Genomic DNA, 6,000 nt, shown 5'->3' on the forward strand with positions numbered 1-6,000 from the left:
ATGATGATTGTATTATTCTTTATACCTAAATAATACTCCTTTGTGTGTGTGTGTATGTATATATATTTATTTTTTTAAAATTTGTGAATATTTTGAGAGGCATCTAGGCTGATTCCATATTCCCACTGTAAATAGTGCCACAATAAACATGAGCATTCACGTATCATTTTGTATGCTGATTTTATTTACTTTTGATAAATACCCAGCAATGGTATACCTTGATAGTATGGTAGTTCTATTTTTAGATTTCTGAAAAACCTCCATATGTTTTCTACAGAGGTTGTACTCATTTACATGCTTACCATCAGTGTAAAAGAGTTCCTTTTATTCTACATTCTCACCAGCATTTGTAATTTTTTAACATTATTTTTTATAATAGCCATTGCAGTTGGGGTAAAATGAAATTTCATTGTCGTTCTGATTTGTATTTTCTCAATGGCTAAAAATGCGGAACATTTTTTCATTTATTTACTGGCCATTTGTATTTCTTCTTTTGAGAAGTATATCAGGGTCACTTTTTCCGATTTTTATTGTGTTTACATATTTATTGGTTGTTGAGTTTATGAGTTTTTTAAAGTATATTCTGCATATTATTTCTCTGTCAAATGAATAGCTGAAAAATATTTTCTCTCACTCTCTAAGTTGTCTTTTCACTCTGTTTATTATACCCTTCACTGTGCAGAGGCTTTTAAATTTGATCCATTCCTCATTGTTGGTGAGCAGGTGGTACTAGTGCCTCCCTTCCCCTAAGAAATTCAGGTCCCTGTGGACCTGGAGTCCATGATGAGGAGGAGCATCCCCCATGCAGAGGGGCTGAAGGTGGGGTCTCTGTCTATCATTCCTTCTGAACACAGGTGATGAGAGGACGTGGGTGCCCCTCTATAGAACTTGCCAATGACATTATCTTGTTAAAACCACATAACACAGAGTGTCCTTGTGCTTAAAAAGTTTCCTTCCAAGAACCTACAGGCTAAGATGCAGGACTAGGGAGCAAGGAGTGTTGAGAGCCACAGCAGAATGGGCCCCAGCAAACTTCCAGCTGCCAGCTGATGATTGGCTCCCAGCAGCCCCAGAAAACTTCTAGCTGCCAGCTGATTGGCTCCTCTGCGGTGATGCTCATTGGGCTGTTTCCCTGCCCTTTCAGACAATAGAGATGCTCATTGGGGGACTTTTTTTGGCTCCGCCCATGCGACCCAGCCAATCGGCCTCAAGAGCAGGAGGAGTTGGGGGGTTGAGAGGCTTGTGGGAATCCGGTGGTGGCAGTTGCGCTCTGAGGGAATTCCTGAAGAGCTCTGTGTGGTATGGCGTGTGTTCTAAAAATAAAGCTTGTTTCTGCTTGATAAGTGGCTGGTGAATTGTGCCTAGCCAGACTGTGGCAAACGAGGACATGGTGGCCTAGAGTTGTGCTCCTCAAAGGAGGGCTTCATCTGCCAATTGACCAGTAAAGCTAATGGCAAATGATCAGACCTGCAAGAAATGAGCCATGTCTGTGAGGACTTTGGAAAGTCACTTATTATCCTGCCACCAGCAAGGAACCTTGCCCTGAGGTTTGCAGAAAGCCCTTTGGCTTATAGGTTTTCATTGGTAACAAATACTGAGCAGTCTCTTTTGTGTGTGTGTATGTGTGATCAGCTTGTGGTCTTGCTCCACCTTGGGGACATAGTCTACCTTCGTTGAGACTTTTTGCAATTTTGATGCTCTCTCTAGATACTTGAACTTGTCCCCTTTCACCAAGCTCTCCATCTCTGCCTTCAGAGTCTGGATCTCTCTTTTATTCTTGAGGAGAATCTGGTAAATGGAGTTAAACTTATTGATGATCCTCTTCTCGTCTTCCTTTATCTTGCGTATAGAGTTTGCCTCATAGGCATCAATGAGAATGTTCATTTACATGTATTTCTGTCTCAGCTGTTCCATCTTCCTGTCTGCAGCCTTCCACAAGCTCTGCTACCTGGTTCTTATGTCCTCCAGTGCTCTTGATGCCTGTTGATACAACTATACGTGATGGTTAGTTTATGTTTCAGTTTATTTTCCAGATCGGGGCAGGTCAGTTTCAGAGACACCAGAGAGGAGGCCTTGTGCTCCACCAGAAAAATGTGGCAGATACACTGGGCATATCTGGGGCAAAATAATTCCTGCAGGTAGTTGTGCTGAGAGCATTTGGAGTGCAGCAGGTTTCCTAATGGCAGCTGCAACAGATGGTCTTGGAAGGCAGGGCTCTCTCGGGATGTGACAGCAAGTGCTCCTGATAGAAGGAGGCCATGCGCACTAAGCAGGTCTTCACGGTCTCCTCCATCTTCAGACCGTGGTCACAGACCACCGGGTGTCTGGTCTGGGGGCCACCAGGGGAGCGTGGTGTCCAGTTAATGGTGGGTGCCTGCTCCAGCGCGGCCTGTAGAAACTGGTTCACCAGGGCGCATAGTGTCATGTTCTGCTCTGGGAACTCTGGGGAGACAGCATGTTACTTGGGCTCTGGTATGGCTTGCCCTGAAAGGCCCACGTATCGTTCAGGCAATACCTGCAAAAGTTGTGGCCACATGGGGTGGTGGCCGGCTCCATGAAGTGCTCCAGGCAGACAGAGCATGACAGCTTCTCACTAGCAGGGACAGCTTCACAATGGCACCAGACTCCTAGGCCAGAGACCAACACACGACCATCCCCAGGCTGCTGAGGACATTGTATCCTGTTGTACTCAAAGTTTAAATACTCATACACTGCTGTCCTGGCACATCCAGTGGTCTTATTATGGTAGGCATAAAACCTACAAGCCATCTAACTGGAGATTGATCCCAGGGGAGTGTTTTACCGCTGACCACATCCACAATCCTTTTTATTTTTATATTGTATTTTTTTTATTAGGGTCTTGCTAAGTTACTTCTGCTCTCTAAGTTGCTGAGGCTGGCTTTGAACATATGATCCTCCTGCCTCTGCGTTCTGACTTGCTAACATATGCACCACTATGCCCGGATCATCTAAGTAACTTGAAGTTGTGAAACTGAAATCTGAACAGAAATCAAGAAGATCCATTTTGACGAATTGTAGAAGATAGTGTTTCTGTCTAAACTCAAGGATTTAGTCACTGTGTGGAGATTTGAAAATATGAGCAAAATGGGGCTAATGCTTAAACTAAGTGTGTCCTAAACATGTCTCCCAGAGTGGCTTCTGTATATGGTGACCAGTAACCTAGCTTGTTATACAAATTGTAAACTAGTCTAAGGTTAGGAATGCACTTTTAACAAAGCAACTAAATCTCCGTCAGTCACAGCAACTCAGCTTCAGACCATCACAAGCTCTCGACTGATCTGACTATTAGCATATAGGTCAGAAATGCTTACTGCACCCAATCAGAGTGTTTCCATATGGCACTTTCTTTTCTCTGGCAGTGAGTGTAATCTGCTGAGGTCATCTTTGGTCCCAAGTGCAACCTTGTGCTAGATCCTTTTTGTTTTCTTTTCTTAGGCAAGTTTTGCTAAATTAAGTGTTCTCAATTTTTCTTAAAACAATTCCCATGTATGAATCAATTGTGAGAAACTGCCAATGTTTGGGAGTGACTCAAAGACTATTTTTTGACCATCTTTGAGCCATCTAGGAGTAGGGTTAGCTGAAGGACCCAGAAACACAGAAGAGGCTATTTTAGGAATAACTGCTTTTCCCACCACAGGGTCAAAAGATAGACCACAGCTTAAGAAATCTGGGATGGGAGAGATGGTGATACCAAGAGTACTACCAGATGAGGGGATCTAGAGGAAAACTGAGAGGACCAGCCAGAGGAAATACAGGAGCAAGGCCCTGGAAACCCCAGGAAATGCCCATGAAAGTGTCCCCTCTGAATGCATGTGCAGTCCAGACAGTATCCTGTGGGCTCAGGGAAGAGCAACAACCATCAAGTGAAATTTTCTTGCTCTTTTACTCCCAGGGTAGCTGCTGGACTTGAAGACAAGACCACTAGGCCTGTTTGGCAGAAGAGGTAGATGTACCACATGCAAATGGAGACATCTACTTGCTGCTTGCTGGCCTGGCTCTGCAGGATTCCAGCAAGCCTGGCTGTTCCTAAGAGAGAAACTTCATGTTTCAATGCAATGTCAAGTTTTGACTATTAACCTGGGACTGGCAGTGTAATTACTGCAACCAGACCTCATTTTGTTCCTGGAGAGAACTAGTGGATTTTTTCTTATCTGAACACAAGCAGGTGAGCCATGGGAACCCTAAGTTTCACCCAAGAGCTGGAGACACCAGTACCCCGGAGCTGGTGTGCATAGGTAGTGTGGAGGGAACAAAGTTAGTTTTGAAGAACTCTATGAATGCAGCTTATTCACAGTGAAAGCAAAAGTAACTAAGATTACAGAAAACAGTCCTTTAACACCAAAGTAAATTAGTATAAACCCACTAAATATCATGTTAAAAAAAGTGATTTGTAAAATTACTTGAAAGAACATTTATTTTTTTCTTAGCACTGTAAATATGTAGTGTGTATTAAACATTAGTTTTTGTGCTACAACAGTGTTTAATTCTGGAAACAATATGCCACAATTGTGTGTACTTTATTTAGCAAGTAAAATTTAAGTTGGCAATCATGTAGTGAAAATAAAAACAATGATAATATTAACATCATCCAATAAGAATTATGCAAAGTGTTTTAATATTGTAACTCATTTCCTGTTCACTACAATGTTATTAACATTCATTCTTATTTTAGGAAGTGATGTTTGGAGACACTAAATGACTTGCTTAAGTCATACACCTAGAATGTGGGAAGTTTCTGTTACTTTAGGGACCACAGCATACAAAAAATTTGTACACCTCATGAAGTTTTTATTGATATTGGAAATAGGTATGTAAAGTGTTCCTAGCAACAGATTGTGGAAGAAATATAATAGAGTGGAGGGATGGTATTACTTGTAAAGTTTCAGGAGGATTCCTAAAAGAGATATCTGAATGATCAACTGGTCGATGGAAAAAAATGGTAGAGATTATTGAGAACATCAAGGAGCTGGGGGCAGCAATTTCAAGTATTGGACAAAGCGGGGAAGAATAACTTCAGATGTAATGTAATGTCACAATGAGAATGAGAAAAACTAATGCACAAAAATGTTTCCTAGAGGAGAGCTTAGCATCTTCTAATTCCCATTCACTGTGGCTGGCAAAGCATTGTTTTATAGCTTTCTGGATGGTATCACTTGTGATGGTATCACTTGTGTTGTTTGCATAACTGTACCATGGGTGTGAGAAGCATGGGTCACATGTTTATGGGGAGATAGACTGTTCTGGATATGACAACTCATCCCAAGAAAGGGGGCCCCAGCAAACCTCTGAGTAATCACAGAGTCCTGTATTTGTTTGTAAAATGCAACAATCCACCTTGGCCCTGGAAATAATTACAGCAATTTATTGTGTTACAAAAATTGTTATGAATGTGACAAACCTTGGAGAACAGGGAAGCCATTGGGACTATCTGGAGCTGGATGTGTCATACTGTTAAGGTGGTGAGAAGGACAGAAAGTGTAGCTGTGTTTGGGAAACCTTGGAGTAATTTCTTCCTGTGGGAATTCTTTACATGTAAAAGTCCTTGAAATTGTCAACAGCATTGTAGTCTATGAAGGGGAATTATTCTTAGAGATAACATTGTAGAATACCTTTCTGTTTTTGTTTTTGCTTATTTGTAAAAGAGCTTTTTCCCTTGGAATATGAAGAAGAAATCACATATTTTACCACTCCACATTGTATTCTGAAGTTCCTGATTCATTGAAGTCAATATGAAACCTTATTAAATAAGAGTCTATTTCAAAACCAAATTTGTAATAGATTCTAGATGTCATTTAGAGAGTCTTTCATCTCTGGATTTAAAAAGGCACTTCAAGTTGGGCAAGGTGGTACACACATGTAATCCCAAATATTCAGGAGTCTGAGGATGATTGCAAGTTGAAAAAAAGCCTCAGCAACTTAGCAAGACCCTGACTCAAAATGAAATAAAAAGGGGACAGGGCTGAGAATATAGCTCAGTTG

The 6,000-nt window shown here is 41.5% G+C and overlaps 1 pseudogene; it reads right to left on the reverse strand.

The window, feature by feature from the left end:
• Positions 1-1,578: 1,578 nt before the first annotated feature.
• Positions 1,579-2,769, reverse strand: LOC144372268 (E3 ubiquitin/ISG15 ligase TRIM25 pseudogene; annotated as a pseudogene).
• Between the last annotated feature and the right edge of the window lie 3,231 nt (positions 2,770-6,000).

This window comes from Ictidomys tridecemlineatus (genome assembly GCF_052094955.1).
Source record: "Ictidomys tridecemlineatus isolate mIctTri1 chromosome 5 unlocalized genomic scaffold, mIctTri1.hap1 SUPER_5_unloc_3, whole genome shotgun sequence".
NCBI lineage: Eukaryota > Metazoa > Chordata > Mammalia > Rodentia > Sciuridae > Ictidomys > Ictidomys tridecemlineatus.